The 26,670-nt window shown below is 42.0% G+C and overlaps 1 protein-coding gene and 1 long non-coding RNA gene across 3 annotated transcripts in view; one reads left to right on the plus strand and one right to left on the minus strand.

Annotated features, from left to right (window-relative positions):
* The window catches only part of MAML3 (mastermind like transcriptional coactivator 3), a 376,796-nt gene that overhangs the window by 173,237 nt on the left and 176,889 nt on the right, over positions 1-26,670 (plus strand). The gene's annotated exons all lie outside the window — the stretch shown is intronic.
* LOC141572830 (uncharacterized) lies at positions 18,492-24,910 on the minus strand. The gene is made up of 3 exons (XR_012498323.1): positions 24,802-24,910; positions 18,924-19,037; positions 18,492-18,836 (listed from the first exon to the last, which is right to left on the minus strand). It is a non-coding gene; the product is annotated as an uncharacterized LOC141572830 (long non-coding RNA).

Below are 26,670 nucleotides of genomic sequence, written 5' to 3' on the forward strand. Positions count from 1 at the left end.
CCAGCCACTGGACTCACCTGCAGAGCTTCCCTGCCCTGTTTGTACATTCTGGAAGCAACCGTACTTGTCCTAGGTGGAGAGTCAGCCCTTTGTGAGCACCTCACTAGAGACCTAGCAACACAGCAGAAGTCCTGGCAAAGTCTTTCCACGGAAACACAGACATGTTTTACCACCCCACCCTTCTCTTTTAAAATTAAGTATTCTTTGATAAAGTGAATTTTAAAACATCAAATAGCAATTGAAAACGCGCGTGCTAACGGTAATTATAATCGTAATTGGCACTGTATATAATGTCATCTTGTAGGGAGTTCAGCCTTTTTCACAGGTACCCCCTTAGTCTCAGCAGACACTTTTGAGTTTTATAGGTCACAAATTTCATTACCTATGTTCCAGGGATATAAAATGTGAAAGTGAAGCAACTCATCCAAGGTGGTAGGTAGGGCACGTATGCAGGTGGGAACAGGATTTTGCAAGGATGCCTGGGCATAAGTCAGCCGACATTTGTTAACAAGACGGTTTGTCTAGGCTTCCCTTCAGAATTATTGCATCTGAATTTTCAGGGCAGAGGCCCCATGAATCCTTCTTTTTACCAAGTACTGTGAGTGACTGGTGAGTGCACATTCAGGAATCACCCCATCTAGCAGAAGGGACAACTCCTTTCTAGTTTCAGCCTCCTTTCACCATTGGAAGGAAAGGGACATCTCTAAAAGGATGGGAAAGTTAACCCCAAGAATTAAGATGCATGGTGGGAATAGCAGCTACCTCTACCCATCCCTGGAGTTTTCAAGAATGATACAATTTTATGTATTTTTAGATGTCAACACCTTGTACCATTGGTTTTCAAAAAAAGGCCCTGGGGACTAATAGTAGTATCTGTGAGCATTCTGCAGGTGGTCTGAAAATTAGATTCTTTCAGATTTGTTTTTAAATGTAACTTTTGACTAGGTAGTAATGCATAAAATACAAGATCCAAAGGGTTCAAAACAGTATAGGGTGAAAGATAAATCTCTTTTCCCCCCTTTTCTCCTGTCTCCCAGTTTCCTTTCCCAAAGGCAGTCACTGTCACCATTTTCTTATGTTTCCTTCCAGTGACATCCCAAATGTATATGTGGGCATATCCTTTTATTTTTAACCCAGTTGTTACCCATACCATGTTTAACATCTCTACCATGCTCACCATCTGTGGCATTGTGTCTAATTAATTTGATACTTTTCCTCTGATATCACTTAATGATTTTGTGCAGTTAAAATAACATTGGTGATCGTGAAACTCTGAAATCCGCAAGGGCTTGCCAATGTAAGTGATTTCCCTCGTGCAGCAATCCAATGGTGGGCATTCGTTGGACAAGCAACCAGCTCCTTCCATCCTTAAGTTCCTCCCAGGGTTTTGGGACCTTTTGCTTCCAGCTTGTGGATGGGAAAAAAGAGAGCCTAGATCATGGGGAATCCTGCTGGTGGTTTTTATGGGTCAACCCTGGAAATGGCACACGTCATTTCTATCCACCTTCTTTTGGCAAGAACTAAAGTCATATATCCCCATCTAGATGCAAGAACAGCTGGGAATGTTGTCCTTGCCTGAATAACCACTTACCAATATCAAATCTACATAAGTAAAGAGGTGCACACATCTTTGGGGGATAGCTAGTCACTCTGCAATAGTTTTAATCCCCAGATGTACCTGGATTTCTTTTTATTACAGTAAAAGTGATTTTCCCCTCCTCTTGACACATGGAAATACAGTAAGGGATTTGGTGGGGATTTCTTTGCTACAGATGGGGCCTGTGAGAGTTTGGCAAGCAGCACTTTACACAGGAGGCCCAAGGTCAAGTCCAGCCTTTGTCTCTGCTAGTGTGTGAGCCCAGGTCCCAAAATTACCCAATTACACGTGTCTCTAGACAGGGAGACCCACTGCCTACCTTAATTTATTTGACCTCAAACTACTCATAAATGATTTCCCTATTAATCTAACCCAGGTAGTGCCAAGAACAGAGGGATTCCGGAATCCCTAATTCCCAGTCTGCCTATAGAACATAGCGACTTTATAATAGTCCTTTTCAAGTTTTAATCCTTCTCTCTCTCTCTCTCTCTCTCTCTCTCATTTCTCGTTTCTCATGCTAGACTCGATACCCAGCAATTTTCTGGCACCCGTTTTGCTTATAAAACTTTTCCTTTGCTACTGGAGAGAAAAAAAAAATGAACAAAACAAATCAGCAATGTAAAGAGCATATAAGTTAACTGTTGGAGCTGGAGAAGGTGGTGACGCTGCAGGAATGTAGCGGCCTGACCCTGCCCTCCGTCCTCTCAGTACTGGCCAACTCGGGGAGGGAGGAGACCTAACATTGCAGAGGGACTGGTTGCCTCCTCCAGAGCTCTGCATGCGTCAGCCCCCGAAATAGAAACCCTGGGAGGGAGCTGTGATGGCAGGGGAAAGCAGAAGGAGGTGAGCTCTTCTCTTCCGTACCATCCGGGTCGCTCCGAGCCACGCCAAGGCCTCACTGGTGGACCTCGGAAAAGCAGGGCAGGAGAGAAGCCTATCGTTGCCTTGATGTTTCTGCATCGGTTTTTCCCTCCTTGCTGGTTTGCATGGACTCTGTGGTCACCATTCTCCATGTCAGCACATTCAAAATTGCTGACTGTAAACACTGAAGGCGGCATGCCTGCTACTGAAGAAGCCACAAGGAAAACAGCTTTCGGCAACGGTGGATTTTCTTGGTGTGACATAGTCCTAGCTCCCAGAACAGGCCCTTTATAGAGTACAGGACTTTGTGGTTTGGGTGGGATGGGAGGCAAGAAAGAAGGAGGGGGATGGGGGAAGAGGGAGGCTCGATTTAGTAAGACCTTTTCTTAAGGGAACAAGTACTGGTTTTTCTACTGGGTCCTCGCTTTGGGAGCTGGAACAGAAAAGGAATTCCAACAGCTGAAATGGGAGGATTGCCAGCGAGCAAAATGCGACTATAACAACCAGACCCACGTGCAAATAGAAGTTGGGAGCCATACTGCCCACAGTCTGGGGAGGAAGTGGTTACCACAATACCGTTGTAAACCACATTGCCTCTCCAGCCCCTTAGGCTGGCCCAGTGGCATGGAAGCCACGGCAGTGGTTGGTGCCATTCCCACAGGGAAGGACTTGGCTGGATTCTGAGCGGGGCAGCAGTGGGTCTCTGGGGCCCTGTTTGGGGACTTTCACAGGCCAGCGTGTGTGTCTTTGTAGCCTGCCAAGCCACAACCATTCACAGTGGGCGTGTGGATTAGGGTCTACCATGATCGAACCAGGAGAGAGTGCTAACCCACTTCCAGGAAGTTTGCTAGTCTGTGTGCTAGTACATAAAGCAGCCAACTTTTGTCATTTTAAGTGAGAACTAACAACGGGACTTCACGATGGGGTCTCGACCTACTAACAATTCGTGACTCTCTACTGAGAGCCTCCTGTGTGAAAGGTGATAGAGATGGGGTTCTGGGGTATATTCAGTTCTTCAGAGAAAAAGAACCAGTGGGATGGATGGATATATATATATATATATATATATATATATATATATACATATATATACACACACACACATATATATCCCAATAGGCTGTGTATGCCACTAGGTGTGTGTGTATATAATTGGTATATATACACCCATAGGGTATATATCATATATATGTATATGTGATATATATATTTATATCCATATATGATATATATTATATATAACATATATGATGTATATTATATATCATGTTATATATAATCTGTATAACTTCATATATATCTGCGTGTTTGTGTGTGTGTGTGTGTGTGTTTGTGTGTTTATAGGGGGAAAGAGAGTTAGGGAGAGGGAGGGAGAGATATTGAGAGATTTTTAAGGAATTGCCTCACATGATTGTAGGGCCAGCAAGTTCAAGATCTGTAGAATAGGCCAGCAGCCTGGAAATTTAGCTAAGAGTTGATGTTGCAGTCTTGACTCCAAAACGTGCAGGCTGGAAAGTGAGACAGGGTTTCTATGGTGCAGTCTTAGGACAGAATTGCTTTTTCAGGAAACCTCAGCCTTTGCTCTTAAGGCTTTCAGCTGATTGGATGAAGCCCACCCACGTCAAGGAGGGTCACCTGCTTTCCTCAAAGCCCACTGAGGTGAATGGTAATCACGTGTGAAAATATAACCTTCCCAGCAACATCTCGACTGGCGTTTGACCAAACAACTGTGTACCGTAACCCAGCCAACCTGACACCTAAGATTAACCATCGTACAGGGAATTTGTAGATTGAAAGTCGAACTTTATATTTAGGTGGCCATAGATCAAATGATAGAAATTTCCTTAAAGTAAGAGTTATGTTATAAGCCAAGCTGTCTCAGTGACATGCTTGCTGGTTCGCTTGTGACAGATTGTGCTTGGCATAATCTCTGATCTAATGGGCATTCATTGGCAATAGTCCTTTGACCTTGATGTCAGAAGACTAGTCCATGGGCTAGCACAGGGGGGGTTCAATTGTGCTTCTGCCTAAGAAGAGCCTGTAATTAATTTCTACCGCCACTTCTGTACTTTGAGAAGCATGTTGGTAAAGCACAGAGGCTGTGTAGCCAGAGGGGAGTGTGAAACTGGATGAAACTGCCTGGGTTCAAATCCCATCTCTGACACTACTGGCATGTAAAACTGTGCCTCAGTGTCCTCAGATGTACACTGGGAATGATAGTAATCGTTTCTACCTTATAGGGCTCTTGCGAGGACTAAATGTACTAATATATGTTTCTGTACTCAGTGCCACAGAAGTGTTTGCTCTAAAATGATTACTTCTTGCGAATATAAAGAGATAAAGTCTGAGTAAAGGGTTGAGATGGTTAAAGACAATTTTTAGATCTAGATTATACGCTGGAACTTTGCTGTAATACATTCCACTTTAGAGTGTTGTCCTTCAGGGAGTTCCATTCACAATCCTCTTAGACGAGTTGAAACCAAAATGGAGTCTCCTTGCATCAAACTATCTTCTGCACCGTAGTTAATAGGGTCACGGAGAACTTCCAGCGTCCTAATGATGAGCTAATACTCCTATGAATGTTAAATGTCTTGGAAGCAGCTTCCTGGTGAGCAAATAGCAGATGTGGCAATGGCCGTGGTCTAATTGCCCGAGAGGCAGTTAAACATAGTTTTTAGTCCTTTTGCTAAGCAGTTATTTGAAAGCTGAAGTATTTTCTTTAAATGCCCATCAGTTGTTCTTAACAACTAAATGAAGTGGGGTAGGTAGCATAGAAGAAGTGTGCTTGCTTCCTATACATCTAATTTATTTATCATTGTCAATTATAGGGTTGTTTTCTACATAGGTTTTCATTTTGTATACTTCCGTGTCTGACTTTCTGGGGTAGAGTGGTAGCTTTTATTGTTCTGAAAATTCTAATGAAAAAACAATGCTAGTTATCTTTCACTGAAATCGTCTATATATGTCAAGCACCATGTTAAATGCTTTACATGTATTATCGCATGTAATCTTCAGAATAATCGAAGGAAATAGGTACCATTATTGCCACTGTTTTCCATTTGAAGAAACTGAGGCTTACCAAGGTCAATTTGTTCCCGGTTCATGACAGCCAGATTCTAGGTAGCACAGATACTAACGCGCAAGCGCTTGACTGCTACCCGGCCCCCAACTTTCTTCAAATCCCACAAATTAAAATGATCCCTACCTTCTGTTAGGGGCTTGGAGGTGTTTTGCAAGGTGTGGGTTGAGCTGCTCTCAAGTCTGCAGTTCTTTTATTAAATAGTACTGAGTCCAATCTGGCGTGTTAAGAAATTGCCATTTTCGTGCCAGTGTTGTTAGTGTCTCACTCTGCAGGACTTTCCCCGGGTTCCTGTGTGGAGGTGCTCTGCCGTGGACATGCTTCCTGTCGGGAGGAGATCTGGCACAGCCCTTGTAAAAACACGGAAACCTAGGAATGGGGTTTTGGGGAGCCCTCCACGTCCACTGAGCAAACAGCACTGCGCTACCTTGAGAGCAAGAAGGAAAATGCCATTCGAATAGTGGTTTAGTACCAGAGACAGGACAAGGTAGGGATAAGTTTACCAGAGATGTTAAGAAAGTTTCCACTCCAAACAAAAAATTCAAGCAGGACAAATTTCATGTCTACCCTACGTGTATTTTCAGAAAAAGGGATTATTATTTTTTTTATGCAAAGGAGACACTGACGTATCAGTGACTAAAATTCAAAAACAATCATCAGAGAGGTTGCTCAATGTGGAGAGTCTTCCTCTGTATTTAGAATAAAACTTCATGTTTTTACTGTCAGGATGTGAGCTTAATTATAGCATGTTGTAAACTTTGCTTTTGTAAAGAGGGGTGTGTGTGTGTGTGTGTGTGTGTGTGGTTTACTCTTCCTGGAAAAGTTCAGGTGCTGTTTTTTTCCTTTTGAACATCTAAGGTCATCTGAGAAGTAGAGTATTTCTTGACTCTCGATGAACTAATAAGCCACCTGAGGGCAGGAAGCATGCTTTATTCCTCTGATTTAGCTCTTTCCATGCTACTTAATATCTATTTACTTGAGTAAAACCAGGGGTGTCAATCGGGCTATTTAGAAGGCTTTCATTTTTATTTTTCTTAAGTAATACACTAATTATTCTACTGGAAATAATATTTTTCTGGCCTGGAAATGTATACATACTTTTTTTTTAAAATCTGTAATTATTCATTCTATTATGCCCAGAATTAGCAATTGTATGTTTGGTATAGTTATTTCTTGACTATTCAGGGATTACTTTTGTGTGTGTGTGTATATACCTGTGTGTTTAACATCAAAAAATTATTGCAATGAGATCATTCACATTGGCAGGCTCATTACACAGACTGAAAGTCCTTGGTTCTAGCCATAAGTCCTTCACATCAACCATGAAAATGGCTCAAGCCCATGTTCCCTGAGTCTGAAAGAATCAGCCTGGATGGTTTGTCTAGATAATTAATAAACTCCACCTCACCTTTAAAACTCACTTTTTCATACGAATCTAATGCATATACTATCTCTAGCTTCTGAATATAAGATTTTATCACTCCTTGCATATAGTAAGTTTTCAATATTATGTATATTGAATGATTAATTCAGAAAAATGAAGGTGGAACTAAGATAGAAGCATTTACAAGCTCACATTTTGGGGGCATAGTGTTCACACAGTTTATTTGGTATTTTCCATTCTGATTCTACCATCATACCATTTGGGGTACCTTCACATTTTCTCATTAGAAGATGTCTGGCACTAAAATAGCAGGTAGTTAATCAGGACTGAGGAGATGTGAGGTGCATACACTTATTAAGGAGCAAACCACTGGCTCCTTCTTCCTGCTGTGGTTCCTACGCAACGTCTTCCACTTTTTTTGTTTGTTTCCAACTGTGGCTTATTAAAAACCACTGCCTGAATAAATGCTTTGCTATGATATATATGGATTGGTAGGTGACATTGTGCTGGTAAAATCATGATCTGAAGGAATTACCACATTTCAAAAATGTAAATAAAATTTAGATCTAGTTTTATTAGTTGTGGGGAAAAAAATATGCCCAGACATTGATTTAATATCTATCTAGTATCCGGCTGTCTAAACCCAGTGAGACAGTTGGTGAGGGTGGTTTAAAGTTAACATGATCGTTTGTTAACGTTTAAATATCTTCATGCAATTAAAACTTTGACTTTAAATTATATCTGAAAGACTACAGAGCGTGTTGTCTTGCGGTCTTGCAGTTTGGTTTTCATAGTAAGAATAAATGTGTGGCTGTTAAAAGGCGGGATTGGCATCCAGCTGTCATCTATCCATAATACCAAGTATGAAACTTTAGGCCTTAAGGACAAATCTTTTGAAAAGTGTTTCTTAACAGAGTTTTAGACAAAGGCTAAACCCATCTGTGGGTTGCTGGAAATCACTAAAACATCTGAGTTCATTAGAAGCAAATAAAATGATAATTCAAATATTATGCAGGAATCGAAAGAGATATTTATTAGAATAATTCAGTCTTAATCAAGAAGCGAACATTTTGAAGGCAGAAAAGCTCATCTTTCCTTAGTAGCCCAAAGAAATGAGAAGGAAAGAGAAAGACCTGAGAGGGTGAAATTGCCAGAGGGGACCTTAGATCAGAACTTCTGGAGCTGGTCTCTGTGCTTCCCAAGGGCGGGGCGCAGCCATCCTCCTTTTTAAAAGTTTGTCTTTGGGCCTGCAACCTAACTGTATAGCACCATGTTGCATTCCGTACTTTCTGTGGTAGATAAGCAACAGAGGTGGCTAATCAACAGAAAGGTAGCTGTTTAGCATGTGAGATCTGCTACGGCAAGGTCTCCATTTTACGTATTCTAGACACACAAATCGCATACATTCGGTGTCGACTGAACCCAACTTGATATGCACCCACTCTTGGTCCTGGTTCTTCCTATTTGGGTTTCAGTCCGATGAGCCTCTGCATAATCCCTTGGATCAGAGCCGGTCATTGCCTAGAATTCCAGGATTGCTGCAGTCGGCTGTGGCCTTCGTCCCTACACCTACTCCTCCTCGTGTGCCCACCCCCATAGCCCACCTCCCACCCCAGGGCTCAAATTAAATTGGCTTCCTATTCTCCTCTAATACTGTTAGCTTTTTCTTTACTTCTTCTTTTTCTCCATTTTCAAAGCATGTACATTTTCCTTTTCCAGCCCCTGGCAATTTGTGACCTCCCTGGAGCCCGTCTCCAGGACCCATCAACTGCAGGTCCTCCTTATTCTTTTCCTGTCAATCATGGCAGGCTTCTCCAGTCTCTTCTTGTACCTCCATATGCTATGATGATTATAAGCTTTGCCTTCTTTCTATAACAGAAGAAGCTTTCTACTCTTTAATGCATTATGATTGGACGGGCAAGATGCTGTTCAAAACAACCCTATATTTTAACTTTTTCATTTTGGAAGAATCTTTTTTATTTACATAAAGCATTCTTTTTAATTTTTGTCAGCACCCCATTTCACATGTATAAATAAAATAAAGGTAGATTTTATATTTCCGTTAAAAATTATATGTCCTTCTTTGAAGAAAAAGATCAAAATGCAAACACATTTATAGAAATATTTTTACCTTGGCAAAATTTAATGTCAGTTCTTTTGAGTTATGATGGTTGTACTTCTAATACAGCAGAGCAAAAAATGTTGCCCAAATTAACCTGTCAAACGGAAAATATTTTGTCTCTCCGTGACTTCACAGATATCTGCTTTATTTAGTTTTGAGGAATAAACTAACCAAATCACGATTCAGTTTTCTAATGTAACTGCTCCAACATGTGTTTCTATATCGTTTACACATATAATCTGTACCTTCTTTACATGGGAAACCTATAAACCTGAGTTGTTTGTGATTACCATTAGGTCTATAGACAACAGGGGCAAGAAAAAAATAATGAACTTGCATCTTCTTGAAACAGGATGTAAGTCATCTTTCTGATGAGTGCGTTAAGTAAAATACCACCTACGACAAAGGGCCCAGTGACCTCACGCCATGGTGTAGAGTGGTGGATCTCCGATGAGACGTCTACTCCCGTTCTTCCGGGCAGTGTTGTGTCCAGATTAATCAAAGAGAACTTATTTCAGTAATCGCGAATGTTCCCAGGCCACAACGTGAGTGTAGCAAGGAGAGGCTAGGAAATAGCAAGGCGTCAGCCCTGGGTTTGTCAGCCTTAATAAGTGGTGGGTGTGGACTCCTGCAGCTCAGCTTGGCTCTGAAAGAATGGAATGAAATCCTCTGGGTTGTGCTCTCCTTGGTATTATGTCTCTTCTTTTGGTGCTTCACGTTTCTAATGTGAAGTAAGAGAGGCTTGTGTAGTTCCTCCAGCTGTGTGCCGTCATACTGAAGTGTGGTTCCAGAGGCTGATCATTGCTCTGTGTCTTACCCCGAGTGAGGTTTCGCATATATAGCAACCGTCTGCACACACACACACACACACACACACACGCACGCAAGATATGCTCACACACATACATGACATGCACACACGAGTGCACAGGCCTTAGTTGATGTTTCATCATTATTATTCTTTCTCCCCCCAGAATCCTCCCTGTACTCGAATAAAAAAGACTCCAATACCACCACCACCACCAATAACAATACACAAATTAGGATGCCCCTCATTTTGTACACAATAGGCTACAGCATGACACTTGGAGAAAAAACTTCTTAATAAACGTCATACAAGTACTGTTGAAAGTTTTATACCTACTTCATCGACCTACCTCTGTGTTGATGGCTTTGTTTCAGAAACTTACAGTGAGTGATACATTCATGAGTCCATGGGTCATTTTACAGAATCTACATAATACTGTAGGAAAACCAAAGATTAAACACATATAACAACTTAAGCTAGAAAACCTTACACCCTGGAAAGGATTTTCAAAGGTAGCATAAATATAATTTATTACCAAATTCTGTAATCTTGGCAGCATATGTTGCCAGTAATGTACAGCTAAATCTAGAAATAGAAAACAAAATAAAAAGCCAGCATGTCTTTATGAAAATCAAGAGAGTATTATGTCACCACAATGAAACCCTAGACCAAAGCTATATAGTAGGGGTGGAGGCCATTTAAATTTATGATTGTAATTGAACTAACACAAATATGACATCCAATCCATTCATCCACATCACTCATGATCTATATTTAACATCAATTGAAGGACAATATCATTAATAACAAAGTCTGAGACTTGAGCCAACTCCTAAGAGTTATAAGTAAATCGTAAGGAACAGCAGTCCCTGGTACTTTATCTCTGTGTGCTGTGGGGACATGGCAGAAATGGGGACTGAGCTGCACAGTGCTCTGAAAGCGAAGGTGATATGTGCCAGGCTTTGTGTCATGTCGTACTTGTGATGAGGGATGAGTGATAGCATCCATGGGAAGGAACTCACACATCCGTCCCTGTGGGGGAAGAAGCCATGTCAGTCCCCGAGGTGGTGGCCAGGTTTTGGAGATGAGTATCAGGGCTCATTCATAAGGCTGCTAACACAGATTTCGGGAAACAGTTTGCTTTCTTTCTCAGCCAACTGTCTTTGGCCTGGTCTAAAATATACTGTATACTTTTTATTGAGTGCCCTCTCACTTCCAGGTGATTTACCTTTATTACTGCAATGATCTTCACAGAAGTGAGATCGTATCCCTTTCTACAGATGAGGAGACCAAGGCTCAAGTCAAGTACTTTGCTCAAAGTCACACAGCCAGAAAGTAAGAGGGTGCAGAGTCCAATCATTCTATACTCTAGATGCCCTAGTAACTCTTCAGATGTTGCTATAGACTGTTTGTATCCCCTTTCAAAAAATTAAAAAAAAAAAAAAATTCATATGTTGAAACCAAACTCCCAAGGAGATGGTATTAGGAGGTGGGCCTTTAGGAGGTGATTAGGTCATGAGGGTAGAACCCTAAAGAAAGGAATTAGTGCCCTTATCAAATCAGCTAAGAAAGCGCCCTTGCCCCTTGCACCATGTGAGGATACTACGAGAAATCTGCAGCCCAGAAGAGGGCCCTCACCTGACCGTGCTGGCACTCTGACCTCAGACTTCCAGCCTCCAGACCTGTGACAAACTTCTTTTATTTCTAAGCACCCAGTCTGTGGGACTTTGTCACAGCAGTGCAAATGGCCTAAGACCGGTATGGTATTGCTGTGACATAGATTGAGTAGAATCCAAGTGGCGAAAACAAGCTCGACCGCCACATACAAGTGAAGGCAGCTCCTGGCCAATTAAATGAAGCAACCACGAATAGCGGTGGGGCAGCGCAAGGGCAGGGAAGGGAGGGTGTAAGGCTGCACCTAACCAACAGTTTGAAACAATGCAAAAGAGTGGTGGCAGGTTGGAAAATTAGAACCTTAACGGAGGAGTTGGCACATAGTAGAACATTCAGATTCACTTCAACAAATATTTATTGAGAGCCTACCGTGCAGAAAGAGCTGTACTGGTGCCTTGTTATTGTATTAAGAATGATCATTAGAGATATTAACCAAGAATATCTCTTGAAGAACAGATAGACCTTTGGCCAGTGGTGATGGAGGCTGGGTAGGGATGAGAATGTGTAAAAGGGCATTCCGGGCACGATGTCAGTAGGCACAGAGGTACAGGACGGGAAAACCAACAGATACATAGAGCATTGGGTCAAAGTTTGTAAGCCAGGCTGAGCCATCTTTTGGAGAACCCGGGACGTTATGTCAAGATGTTTCCACTTCACTCACTCAGCCATGGGGAACCAGGGGAGATTTCTGGGCATCTTGTTATGTGGAGGTGTGCGTTAGAATGACCATTCTGATGCATCTGTCAGGTATGAAGAGAAATGAAAATATTTACAAGGCTTTTGCAATAACCGTTTATATAAGAGGTAAGGGAACCTCAAGCAAGTCTGTGGCTGCAAAAAAGGAAGAACTACATACAAGAGACAGTCAATGAAGAGGGAGCATCAGACAAAATGTAGAGAATGAACACCAGCAAGGAATCAGTGATGGCAGCCGTGGGTCTTCTTGAGTTAAGGTGTCGTGTGTTCCAGGAGGCAGAGGAAATAAAGCTGTTCATAGAACACAGCCTTGAGTTAGAGGCCAGTCTCCACAGTATGCAGAGTGAGGAAGCATGATTGGTGATGGACCCACCTTTAGTCATATATATATCCAGGTTATAAAAGATTATTAGCAGAATTGTGGCTGGAAAAGATAATTAGGTGACCCACACATCATATTAATTGGGTTTATGTATATCCATCCAAAGGTGTTTGTGCACTGGGAAGGCACTGTGAGACCATTGGCCATATGTTAAAATTATTCTACCCTCATTATTTTGATTACATGTTTTATATATCTTTCATATGTAATATACTCATGTATAAAATTCATATATAATATATCTTTCATATACAAATACATTAATATATTACTTAATATAAGTATACAGATTGGGTGCCAAAAAGATGTACACACATTTTAAGAAAGGAAACTATATTAAAATGGTAACACTCAATATATACCTGTAACAAAAGATGAATACAAGTCACGTTTGACTTCTACAATTACAAGAGGTGCCCAAAGTGGTTACCATCAGCGTCCAGATACTTCTGATTACCGTGAACTACTGCTTGAGCAACATTAACCAAAGTGTCCTTCATTTTTTTGGCACCCCCAGTATTAAGTATAGCTTTGATATATATATATATAAAATATATCTCATATGCATACCTTTAAAGCACCTTCATCAAGGAAAGAGAGCTTCCATTGACTTGAATTATCAAGTTTTGTTTTATTTTAGTTTTATCTTGATTTCTTGTGCATCCCTTGAGGCAAAATGAAACTACCAGTATTTCAGACTGCAGCTGGTTATTAAAATATTTCATCCCCTTTCATAACCATCACCACCACCACTCCATTCACAAAGCCATATCATATTTCATCACCCAAGCACTATTATAATGTGTATATTATATATTATAATATGTGCTAATGTAATGTGGGTGTATATATTAGAACGGCATTATGTAATATTTTCTGTTTTTCCAATCTAGAGCTGGCTTGAATAAGTGTAAGAAGTCTTACTATCTGATGATAGACCCAAATTACGGCCTTAGCTTGCCTCAGACTGGCTTTGTGACCTTCAGCAAATCACTTCATGACTCTAGATGTTAGCTTCCTTTTCTGTGAACAGATGGTAGACTAGGTGGTCACTAGGGTCTCCCCCACCTGTAAGATTTAGCACTCCCGCCCCCGTCTCTCCCAATCTCTAGTATTGCACATCTACCCAAGGACTAAGGGTAATTCAAAATGTTTGCTATTATAGTTTCAGAATATGGCATTGCCTGTACCGTGAAATCTGTTGGCCTTGGGGACCACACATAGCCCCTGGCGACCAGATTCTGTAGGGATCTGAGCGCACACGCTGGCACAGGAGACCAGGAAGAACAGGAAGCATCGTGTGTGTGGTATCTTACTTGGCAGACAACCATTAAATCAGCGTTTGCCTCTGTAACCGCAGAATCCAGCGGGGACATCGAGTTCAAGTCTGTGCGTCTTGATCTGTCTGTTTGTGAAATTTTGAAGTCTGGGGGAATTGTGTGGAGGCGGGAGAGCTGTGATGTAATTTATGGAGGCAGTTCGCCTAAAAGCAGAAGCAGGAAGCATGTCTATGTGCAGAAAAGCCCAGGAAAAAAGAGATGCATCAGAAAAGGACCCAGAAGCTAGAGTGGCTGACAGAAAGTTGAGTTGGGCTGTGGTTGCCTTTGAGGTTTAAGTAACAAAAATGTCCCTTGATACAACATTGTCTAGACCAGACTTTTGTCATTAACCCTTACCTCCCTTTAAATTGCTACTGCCATGAATCCTTTGGTGTTGTGTTGCTGCGGATGAAATCTACAAATGAGGTTAAGAATAAAATCTTTAGTTCTAGGAAACAGGAGCGCCATAATTACATTTCCAAGAGGGGCAAAATTTGATGAAATTATGCGGATTTCATTCAGGACTGAAAGAAAAGTATCTCTCTAAGGCTTTTTACTTTGAGTGTATCTTTTAGAAAATTTAGCTGATTAGCAATACAAGTTGACAAATAGCACTGCAGCCTCTGTCTCTTTCTATCTTATTCTCCTTGTTTAAAAACAAAAATTAAAGTAAGTGTTGTCTGACTTATTTTTGGATGACAGTGTGATACCGTCGTTTGACACCTGGTGGAAACTTGACCCTCCCTTGCTTCCATAAAATAACAGAATAAATGCGTGGCACCTGAATCCAGCTTCTTGGTTCTCAGGAGCAAGATGAGTTTCTAATATTTTTGGTTCTTGAAAAACCCTACTGAAGCCATGATTTCAATAGGACTACCTTTCAGGGGATCACTTTTTAACAGCTATTCAAATGGCTTTGTTGGGAGGATGTGGGGAAGAGGTAAAGAGGAGGTAGGAGCAAACAAAGGTATCTTGGAAAATTTTTCAGTTATTCTTTTAAAACAAGTGAAAACAACAACAAAACACGCAGAAACCGCCTAAGAAAGCTGAAGCATTGAGAATGAGTGTTAGATTAGGGAAGCACCCATTTTCCTAAGGAAGGACCGACCCCGATATTGGATGCGATAGATTTATGATGTTACCAGGACGGAGAAGAAGGCCAAGACTGGAGAGCCTGTTAACAAGTTATTGCCGAAATCACTTTTGCTTGCAGAATAGGAAGCTTCCTGAGTATTTTTTGTAGAATATGTTTATTGCTTAAATCTATTCCACGTATGTTATTTATTGATAACTTTAACAGTAATTTAATATGCAAACCTCCTCTACTGAAATGTGGGTATTAATTTCCAAAAATCATGTATTGTATTTGTGGCTGATAGATTGTTATGAGTCAGAACTAATAAACTTGTAAAGATTAATAGAATATTGGTCTAAAAGAAAAAAATGAAGTATCTGTATGGTTGCCATGTTACTGCATGTGCCAGGAAGGCCAGACTACATGAGAAGACGGCTGGGCTCTGTGTCTTGTTGAGGGGAGGTAGGGGAAAACAGTAAAATGGATGATTAATACCTTCTAATTGAGTGGATATTGGCTGCAGTATGTTGCCCGGGACATTAAGTGGCTGGCAAAGCAGAGATCTTTTGCTAAACATGGTTAGTCGCATAGAAGTGCCTGTTCTATAGATTGGGTCAGCTGATGCTAAGGAAACCTGGCTTTGTTGAAACAAACCAGGCACAAGATTCAACAAGCAGAAAATTGCTATATGCCTTCGGGTTTATTTTCTCTCTGCAGATAAAGAGTCGTGCACTCCATGTATGTTACCAAGTGTTGTTAGGGCGAAGAGATTTAGAAAAACATCAGCAACCCACCAAATTTCCTTGACATTTAGGGAAGAGTGCCTTGAGTTGAGTTTGATTTTTCTCCTACCCCCTGAGGAACACCCCTTTGGAGGTGCCTTAGCTACCCTGGCTTTTAAGGCGGCTGGAGAGAGTCGCGTGGTTTATATTTATCTTTGGATAGAAGTAGAAACAGAGAGCGGAAGAGCCCCTGTCGACTTCCTCGCCCTCCATCTGAGAGCGTGGTGGGTGAGAATGGCCTCTGCTTTCTGATTAATGGAGAATGACATCACTGCTGCATGGAAAGCTAAAAATTCAGTGCGTGGCTTTTTTACATGTTAATCTGTATTTTCAGTTGAGAAAAGAGAATTTCCATACGTTTTCATTCACACAGCCTCTCATTTTCCGTTTTATGTTGCTCTGTTTCCTCTTCCCCTCCGCCCCAACATGCACTCACATTCACACGTGGTCATATTCACACACACTCAGTCAGACGTGCTCACAAACACACACACACACTCTTTGGCACACTTTCTCTCTCTGGGCTGCTCACTCCCTACTGTACTAACACTTGTGTTCAGACAAAGCTCCCGCTGACCTCAGGAAGTGGAAGAGCACCCTGGGTGAAGAGCTGCCTGTCACTGTAATCATTTATTAGACCTGAAGTTTGATTGGCCAAATTGGATTAAATAAATATTTAGCAGACTGAAGCTGTCCTGACTGTGAACATCAGAGGAGTATGACAGACCCCGCCACCAGCCGCCAGCCGTGCAGGCTCTCTCGCAGCTCCTAGGCCTTGCCCGCCCCAGAAAAAGACCCCTTTGTGGTTCTGAATCGGCGACAATACAGCCATATGTAAGCAAACTCACATGTATAAGAAGAAAGGCTCTTCAGTGTAGAATGTGTTATGTGTTGGATGTCTCCCCACCTTGCCCCCAGTGAAAAACACACACCCCAGAGCCCCTTTCCTTAGCTCCTATTACAGGCAGATGTTATGGGGTGTTTTAGTCTCGAGCAGCACTCTACAGAGTAAGGAACAGCAAGACAGTCACTTTACCTCAAAAGACAAAGAGGTTCACTCTTAAGGATGCTTGTGGGCGGGCCTGAAAGTGGACAAAAGCCAAGGAGGGACTCTGTAGGGGCAAACCACGCCCTCTCGAGGGTCATGCGGCCCATCTATCATCTGTCTTGTCTGTGTGTCTGTATCTCTTTCTCTCTGTTTTTCCTCTCGCCCTCCCTCCTCCTTTCCTTTCTTTCTTTCTCCCTCAACATACATGTTTCCTCATAGTAACTCCTTTGTGACTTGGCTTTCCCACATGGCTCATCCCTCCCCTGGCCTCTCTGTGTCGCTCTTTTCGATCCTACTGCCATTGCTAACTACGTGTTTCTCTGTGTCACTGACGCATTCCGCAGGGTTGGAAACTGACTTCATCTCTCAAGTCGGCCTCTCCTACAGAGACCCCGGCTTTCCTGGGCCCAGGTGTCCATCCCTGGTTCCATCAGCTCTAGCCAAAGGGTGATGGCCTCATGGACACAACTTGTGGAATTTGGTCATTTCCCTTAAAATGGAGTGAGAGCAACACTGCTGGTGAAAGAATTTGAAACTTGATTAGTTCTGAGTTTCATATTGTATTTTCCAATTGTCAGTCATACGAACCCACTTTTAAAGGGACTTTTGGTACCATTTTTTGCTTTCTAGAAGTAAAGATTACTAGCTGACTTTATTTATTTGGAAGTTATGGCAATTTTAGCTTTTTGGTTGATATTTTCTTGGCCTACCAAAGATGTGGTTCTAAAATAGTGTCTATTAGTATTGAAATAAATGATTTGGAAGTATGTGTTTAAAATCCTTAAGCTATTTTTCAGCTCCCCTCAAGCACTTTAAAAGCATGTGTTTGTATATAAACAGTCAATATGTTAATTACAAGTACGTTTCATCTAGTTATTTAAGCATTTCAATGACTCCAAGTCCCTGTGAACTAAACAACATTTTATTAACCTTGGCTTAAGGTATTATATAATCCTGAGATCACTGCAACTTAACTTCTTTTAAAGTGGTCCATAATTTATTCTTCCCACATGGTGGCATTTTTCCATGTCTAGTCAGTCTGAATTAGAGGAAATATCAAAAAATAACAATATAACGAAAACTTCTAAGCAAGTAATGAACTAATATTTCAATTAAGCAATGCAAACCTGAGCATCGGGACAAAGTGTATATGGGAAATCTCTGTACCTTTGCCATAGACCTTAAACTGTTCTAAAACAATAAAGACTTAATAATATTTTAAAATATCTGAGTGTAGCACACAGTGTCATGTGAGAAGTGAGAACTAAATATGTTTTACTGATATATTTTTCTTACATAAATTTGGTCACAGAAAGGTAGTTAAAAACACTATTCAAAGTATTATACAAATCAGGAACTTATTTCTAAAATACTTTTTAAGACTTCTTTTCACTCTCCAAAGGTGATTCCAGAAACGGGACCACTGGAGACTGTTGGTATTGTGAAGAGGTTTAGGCAGGAGGAGGACAGAGGCACCTGAGGAAGAGAATGGACCCCACTGACCCACACCAAGGTCAAGAATGTCAGCGTAGTAGAAAAAAATTGGGGTGGGGTTGGGGACACGTTCTAGGATGCCAGACATCACATTAAAACATAACAACATAATTAAATATTACTTAAAATAACAGCACATGAAGTAGAAAACACTTTAATGTATTTCTGCAGTTCCAGGCAGTGCTAAGTAACCAGAGGAAATGGTGGAGGAACCCTGTCATGTTAAGTAGTGTTTAGCGTGTTGGTGAATTCGAGTTGCCAGAATGACAGACTTGCTCAGGCAGCCACACCTCTCATCAGTGAAGGTGTACGAGGTAGCCGGGAAGGGGAACCTGAACTGACGGACAGCTGGGCCTTGTGGACCCTGGAACTCAGAGCCTTTGGTCAACACTCTCGTGTCACCGCCGTGAGAGTCTTTACAATTTTTGACCAAGGGGCCCTGCATTTTCATTTCACACTGGGTCCTACAAATTGTGTAGTTGGTCCTGCTGGAACTGGAAATTCCTTCACAGCATCTGGGGACGCAAGAACCATAACCTGAGTTATTCCAGGAGAAAGGAGGAAACACGGACTCCACCATTCTTCCAACTCTCCTCCCTCACCTCTTTTTTAGAGAACTGAAAATGAGATGGCAGCTGCCCTTCTTACTATACTCCATTCACACAGCTTTGGCCAAGGCTTGACGTTCCCACAGCAGTGACAATGCCTTCGGTTTCCTAATCAGAAACAAACAAACCAAAGGAAAACAAAAAGTCATGGAATCGTGATACCCCTGATGCCACAATAACCTAAGGAACCAGCACACTAAAGCAGGACACTTCATCAACAAGGAGTATAAAGGTCTAGTGTTACATGAGTCCCCATTTAAACATAAGAAAGGGACTCAGGAGAGGGAACCTAAAAGGACAGAGGAGGAAGGACAGTGGCCATGAAAGGATGTTAGTGGAAAAGAACGATGAAATTCTAATAAGGTCTATAGTTTAGTAATATTGTGTGAATGTTAATTTCCCGTTCTTGATAAGTATACGACGGCTATGTTAAGACGTTGTTAACATTAAGGAAAGCTGAGTAAAGGATAAGAAGAACTCTGTAGTATTTTGTAACTTTTCTGTAGGTCAAAAATTAGTTCAAAATTTAAAAAAATTAAAGGGAGGCTATTAATAATTAATACCGTAAACATTTCCTTAAACAAAGAGAATCCCTATTACTTTTGAAGAAAGTCACGCAGTCAAGTATCCTTTGTATCCTTTCTAACTCACCATTCTTTTTCGTGTCTTCCAGCTCTCATTTCCACTTGTTTCTAGATATATGCAGAAAGCTGTTTCCTTTGGGTCAAAAAAAATGCACAACACGTACCTTCTCTGTATGTGGATTTTCAGTTTTTCAAGCTGACCCGGGTTCTGTCTGAACTCTCTTCTGAGAACACGAGGCAGCAGCACTTTCTCCTTTTCCTGGCCCTTCCCCTCGCCCTGGGAATTTCTCTGAGCCAGACCAGAGGCAGCCGTCTTTCCACCTGTGCTTTCTCCATCCTCCTACTTCTTCTTCCACTGTGATTTGGCAGAGCACTCAGGATTTCCAGGCCTTAGATGACTGGACTATTAGAATACTCATTCCTTTACTCTCAATACATTCTACTTTCCAGTTGACATACTTTTTTTTTTTTTTTTGAAATGTTCAAACTTACAGGAAAATAGAGAGAAGATAATAATCCCCTTGTCAACTTGTTCTTAACTAGATAGGTACCCTTTCCAAGGGTCATCGATGGTCTTTATTCTGCATGGTGATGATAAAGGTAACGGTGCTGGGCCTAGTGCCTATGTTTCTTTCGTACTTATTTTTATACTCTTGGTTTTGGGGTTATACCTTCTTACTTGGCCACTTTCTTTTATCAATAGGAGCAGTCACTCTAGTGTGGAGACCCACAGGAGATCCTGTCTGCCTCCCCTTTGCACAAAGCGGTGGAGGTCATTTTCAGGGTGCCCAATGAAAGAGGGACTTCTTTAAACATTTTGCTCAAGGGCCCAAATTTAATTTATGCTTTTCCTCTCATCTCAAAACCATTTTTTGCTCTAAAGATCGAATTCTTCTAACAGACGCTGAAATCATGTTTCGCTGATTAGGTCTCTGTGTTTACTAAACACTGAAGAAAAAAGGGTAATGAAAGGTCTCTGAACCAGATTTCTTCTAGCTGTTAATCTGGGTTTTTCTATCCGTAACTCAGGTTTCATTCCTAACAAAGAATTCCAGCACTTTTGGGTCATCAGAATGGGTACTGAAATGAAATGAATGAGACGCTCACTTCCTGAGGGGAAGAAAGATTTTTATATCTGTAGCCAAATACTATGTCAAAGTGTGAAGCCACACCTCTCGGATAGTGTAGTTGGGAGCAAAGCTTGCCACGTGATGAAAGTACATGTTAGAATACCCAACTTCAATGATTTTAATAATCATTTAACAAATTTACAATAGGATATGATTTTTGTTTCATGGCAGTAAGAAGGAATGCCATTTCTTGGTTCAGGATAACAGAATTCAGCATGTTTACATGGAGAGAAAATCTCATGTGTTACCAATGTAAACAAAAAGGAAAAACATTTTTATGTAAGTAACGTGAAAGGTAAATATTTCAGAGATGGTTCTTTTAAGAAGTTAAGTTAAAACAGCCTCAGAAGAAGAGGCATGCCCGTATGTCCCCCTGCGATTGCCCTGCTGCCATCGTCTCAGAATTGCTATTAAGGAAATATTCTCTTCTACCACACGTCTCCACCTTTGGACTAGAATTATTTTTCTGTGATTTTATTACAGTTCAGTTGCTATCTCTGGATTAGAATTATGTTATGGAAACACAGGGATTTTGTGAGTTTCTGTGACTGGGGAGAGAAAAACAGAGTAGGTTGGAGAAGTGTAGGGTCAATATTAGTTTTTTTACTCCATGGTGAGATTTCAAACACTAAGAAGAAAAAGGAAATTAAAGGTGCTGTTTCTGCTGAGTAGAGATGGGACAGTGTTCTTGTTTTGTTGAGAAACAGATCTAGCATTCCTACAGACGGGGACACTCGTGCATCGTGCTGGTGTCTCAAAATAGAATAGTAAATGAGTCTCATAAATGTATTGTCTGCCATCTTTTGCAAGGTTCTCTTCTTTCTAAGTAAAGGTAGGTGGTAATCAAATAACTAGCCTTTTGTTCTAGACAAAGAAACTAAATAGCAGACCTATAACCGATAACAGGGTCAATAGCTTATGACTCTGCAAGTTAACAAAAAAAAAAGTTAGCTACCTTTTGATGAACTAGGGAAGCATCAAATATTTTAAGAAAGCTTTTCATCACAAAGGTTTAAAATCTTCAAAAATTGTTTTGGAATTTAAAAGATTATATACATACATATGTATATATATACCGGGGGTGCCAATAATATGTAAGTGGACACTTTGGTCAGCATTGCTCAAGCAGGAGTTCACCATAGTCAGAAGTGTTTGGACACAGATGGTAACCACTTTGAGCCCCTTTTGTAATTGCAGAAGTCAAATATGACTTGTATTCATCTTTTGTTATGGGTATATATTGAGTATTACAATTTTAATACAGTTTTCCTTTCTTAAAATGTGTATACTTTTTTGGCACCCTCTGTATATATGTATATATAAACACACACATAGATGTTACATATGTGTATGTGTATAAAACTTAAGTGCAACACTTCATTCCCCAAGGTGCAGGACAAGCAAGGCATTATCACGATTTTCAGCAGGGCTTTTACCGCAGTGCACACACCCATGTTTCCAGGTCTGAGATAACGAGGCTCTTCCTTGAATGTTAAGACAGGAAACCAAGGTGACTACAAGACCCAAATATACTCTTCGTGGCCTATGTGAAATCAGGAACACTTTACCGACACCAACAGTTACGGGCACTGAAGGTGACTGCCTTCTAGGAGTGGAGAAGTTGCCATGGCTGTCCCTAGCTAGTGACAGGGGAAGTGCAGGAGTGCGTTTGTCCCTGCAGGGCAGGCCAGCACAGCCATGCTGCTTTGCTTAGCGGAGTTTCATCGCCCGGTCGCCCCAGCACCTGGAGCCTGGCACTTTCTCTAAAGCAATGAGTGCAATGGGTAATAAAAAGGTAAGTGTAGCCTCCAAAGCCAGCTCCTCTGCTGTTCCGGGGACTTAGTATGTGCTGGACTGGGGGCCACATAAACCGAGATTGAATGCCTTTCAGTCTGCTCGTGACCATTCTGGAACCGTGTCATGGGCAGAGCTCACTCCGTCTCTCAGGCATGGGATGCAAAGGGATCACATGAGATTTCAGACCCCATAGGAGGGGACAGCTTTATCCTGACACCCATCAGACAGGAGCTGCTGCCTCATGCTGCCAGCAGCACTCCTGCTGCATCCTGGCTGGATCCCTGGTGCCAGGAACCTCGGGGAATAGATAGGGATTTGGCAAAATTCCTGGTTAGTGGATGGCACCCAGTGAGCATCGTGTGTAGTATTTCTCAGGGACACCAGACACACACATTGCTGCTTCCTCGCTCTTCCTCAGGGAGAGGGCCATTGCAGGGCAGGTTTTTAAATGAAAAACGGGAAAGTGAAAGAAACCTAAGCCCTATATCTCTTCATGTTCAGAACTTAAAAATAGAGGAAAGGATACACTTATCCAAAACTTTTGCTTCTCGGTGAGAAATAAATTTAAATCTCTTGTCTAATTCCCCTGATTTTTCAGACTTAGCTAAGGCAGGAAAACAGCCCATCGCATTATTGACTGGTACTGTTAGCCTGAGGTTAGGGACCCACCGTCCTCTCTGAAGCAGGCCTGCTGCCTTCTCTCTGCCAGTATATTATCCCTCTATCATTTTTGCTCTCTTTCTATCGCCTTTCATATGGTAATGATCTTGCACAAGAAAAGCCATTGTTTTTTATTTGAGTGCTTAAGGAATTAAAGGTGAGTGAGAGGTGGAGGGTTTTAAGAAGGATAGCAGTTCGTCATTAAAAAATAAATAAGTACACCCCTTGGACTAAAGAGAGAGAGAGAGGGAGAGAGAGCGAGAGAGGAAGAAAAAGGAAGAAAGAAAAAGGGAGCTGAGGTGAGAGGACAGGACAGGCAGTGTTTCTGGGCAAAGCAAGGGACTGTTCCTAACAGGCTGGCGTAAAGCCCTCTTAACGAGGTGCGGTGGCCCTCCCTCGCTCGTCATTGATTTCCCTCTGCCCTCCACAGACCTGGCTGCAGTTAAGCCTGTGTCCTCCACGTGACGCTGAGCCGAATCAGATTTTCCTTTTAGTTGTTCGATCAAATTTCCCTTCCTAGAGCTTAGAAGGCACACTTGGGACCACATAGTAATCGCCTCCCCACACTGAACTGCTGATACCTTTATTGGATCGGCATCGGGTTTCAGAGGGCTGTGTTTAACATGCAGTGAGCCGCAGCAATGCAAACAGCGCCAGTGTTTAAACAAGCATCCATTAGGCCAGGAAACAAGGCGGTGCCAGCCCATTTGGTGCTCTGTAGTGCTGGCAGCGCGAGGTGAGCAGGGCAGCCTGGTGCTGAAGTGGGCGAGGGCAGGCGCGAAGTGAAACGGAGGAACTGGAGTGTCAGAGAAGGAGCAGATTCTCTTTAGATTTCCAGAAGAGGGAGTGCAGGGGGGAGGGAGAGAGAGAGATGTTGTGGCTAGGGACATGTGCAAAGCTCATTAATATCTCATTATGTTAGAATTGCAGTCTCCCCGCAGATCAGTTAACATTTGCAGTGCCAGAGGAACGGCTTTGGGAAAGCAGCAGGCACCCCCAGGTTTTTTTGTGTGTGTGGTTTTTTTTTGCAAGCCCCAGCAAGCTCCAGACGCTTGTTTTGCACAAGGGGAGTGGTGGTGTGGAATTTGTGAGGGAAGGCTGTGAGAAAACCCCAGAAGAGCAATAGTGAGCGTGCAGTAGAGTGAAGTGAGACTGAAAACTAGTTTGTAAGTAACAAAGTACCCAGCTTTCCAATGTGCCAGCAAGCAATGCAGAGGGATGAGAGTTGACTGGAAGGCAGGGTAGGGAAAGTGGGGGTCTTCAGTACGAGCCATTCTGGAGCCTGGCTGAGAGGGGCGCTGAGGGGTGGTAGAGAGACAAGCTCCAGATTCAAACCCAGAGAGTGTGTCACTTGCCCTCTGAGTTTGCCTGGGGCTCCTGGAAGGTCACTGGCATCAACCAGGGTAGCATAAGGTGGAAAGTAGAGAGGGGACAAAATGAGGAGGAAAGAGGAGAAAAGTGGGTGGGGGGAATCAGCCAGTGGGATGTGAGAAGGCTGCGTTCTCAGCTGCTTCCACCTGCCCGTGTTGGTGTGAGTGGAGCAAGCAGAAAGTTATAAAGCGAGTAGACAGGTGGTGTACAGGAGCCTCCCTTTCTTCAGATCTGACTCGGCTGGGCCCAAACCAGCCTGATCTTTGTCCCGGGGATTAAATCCTCCTTACTGTACCGCTGGCCAGAGCTTGACCACTGGCCCTCACTCACCCAGGCAGTAACCGTGGGGACGCCAGCACTGAGACTGTGGCCTCATGGGGGGGAAAGTTGGAGCCACGTTCTGTAGCAATTACAACTTGGCCTGCAGACACTTAATCCTTCTCTGTTAAAGGATCAGATGTTTCTCTCTGCCCTGAACAAATATGTGTCCTCATCCATTAGGGGAAGGTGGGTGGTGGCTACTTGAGCAAATAGTTACACAACAGGATGTACCAAAACACAACAGTGTGTGGAGTTGGTCATTTGAAGGTCCCTTGGAGTAATTCATGTTCAAGTTCTTTGGGACTATCTCATCTCTGCCTTTTTGTTTTCAAGAGTTCTTACTTGTACCTTAGCATTTTCTTTCTGTGAACCGCTGGCATTGAAGTTCTGTTTTCTAGCATAAGAAGACACAGACACACACAGAGACAGTGCCCACGGGGACCCTTGAGCTGCGTCCTGAAAGCAGGGAGCAAATGAAGGCACAGGTGTAACTGATTAATGGTCATATAGCGGTGACAAGGCCAGTCTTAAAGTATTGTTTGTGAGGACCTTTATAGTCACACTTTGTTCTGACAACACAATATTCCATAAAAATATGGATTATCCATTAACTTACAGAAAGGCGAAAAAGTTAATGTCGTCATTGAAAGCTGTTTGTGTTCCTTTGGATTAAAAAACCGACAGTCACATTGGCCATTAGTTTGTTATGTACAGTAGTGTGTATAAAGAACATTTAAGAATAAATGTATTCGATCATCTCAACCAAGTTGATTTAGGTTAGAAAAACAGTTATGACATACAAATACTACTGAGAGACAAATTTAACAAAGCTTTTTACAGTGTGGCCTCTACAGTAAAAAACAGTAAAATTCAGGCTTCTCTGTATTAAAGTCTGTTATTCTTTTGACTATGCAGCTTTGACCAACCAAGCAAGACTCATAAGAACAAAGCTAGGAAACAGTTCAATTGCTATAATTTCATAATCAAATATAAGAAAAGTGTGCTTTACGTTGTTTACATGTTGACTTTCCCAAACTCAATCCCGTTAAAAACCATAACAAAAAAACGAAGAATCAATAGTGATGGAAAATAGACAAGGCTTCCGGGGCTTGACTTCTGCCTTTGACAGCAGCTCTTCCCTGGGGTTGTAGCACATCTCACCAGTCTTCCCTATTTCCCATGTGACGCTCCTGTCCCTCGGTCCTTTGCAGGGAGTGGCAGGGGCAGGACCCACACAGGTTTGTACTCTTCAGGCTGTCATTTCTCTACTTCTCAATTCTTCCATCTTGCATCCCTTTACTGGCCTTTCTAGGAAAGAGAGAATGGAAGTTAAGTTTCATCCAGAATTTCCACATAACCCAAAAATTATGATATCCCAATTGCCCATTTGAGGAGAGAAGAAGAGAATGATACAGCAGAATTACAGCTCAAAGGAGAATGGGATTTAACTTTCAGTTACAAAGGAAAAGTGAGTTCCTAGCTCCTTTCAGGCTTTTGCTATGAATAAAACTTGAGAGAGAAATATCAGAAAATCAAGGATGAAATGGGACTCAGAGAGATCTTTCATTGCCTCTTCCACCCCCCTTCTTCATTGAAGACCATATCTAAATCATCCCAGATGGCTGTTCTATTTTTAAAGAGCTCCAGAAAAGGAGATTCTGCCACCTCCTCAGTAACCCATTCCAGCATCTCTTGCTCCTCACTGCCAGAATATTTTTTTCTGAGAGCCCTCAGAGACAAAAAAGACACACTCTCCTAGATTTAGGGGCCTGCGATTATTCCTCTCTAGGATTTTACCCCTCAGTGCGTATAAGGACACTCCGAGATATGGCTAATTCTTTCTTCAGTGAAAAGGTGGTTTTCTCTCATCTTTGCCTC

The sequence above is a fragment of the Rhinolophus sinicus genome, linkage group LG07 (genome assembly GCF_036562045.2).
Source record: "Rhinolophus sinicus isolate RSC01 linkage group LG07, ASM3656204v1, whole genome shotgun sequence".
NCBI classification, from domain to species: domain Eukaryota; kingdom Metazoa; phylum Chordata; class Mammalia; order Chiroptera; family Rhinolophidae; genus Rhinolophus; species Rhinolophus sinicus.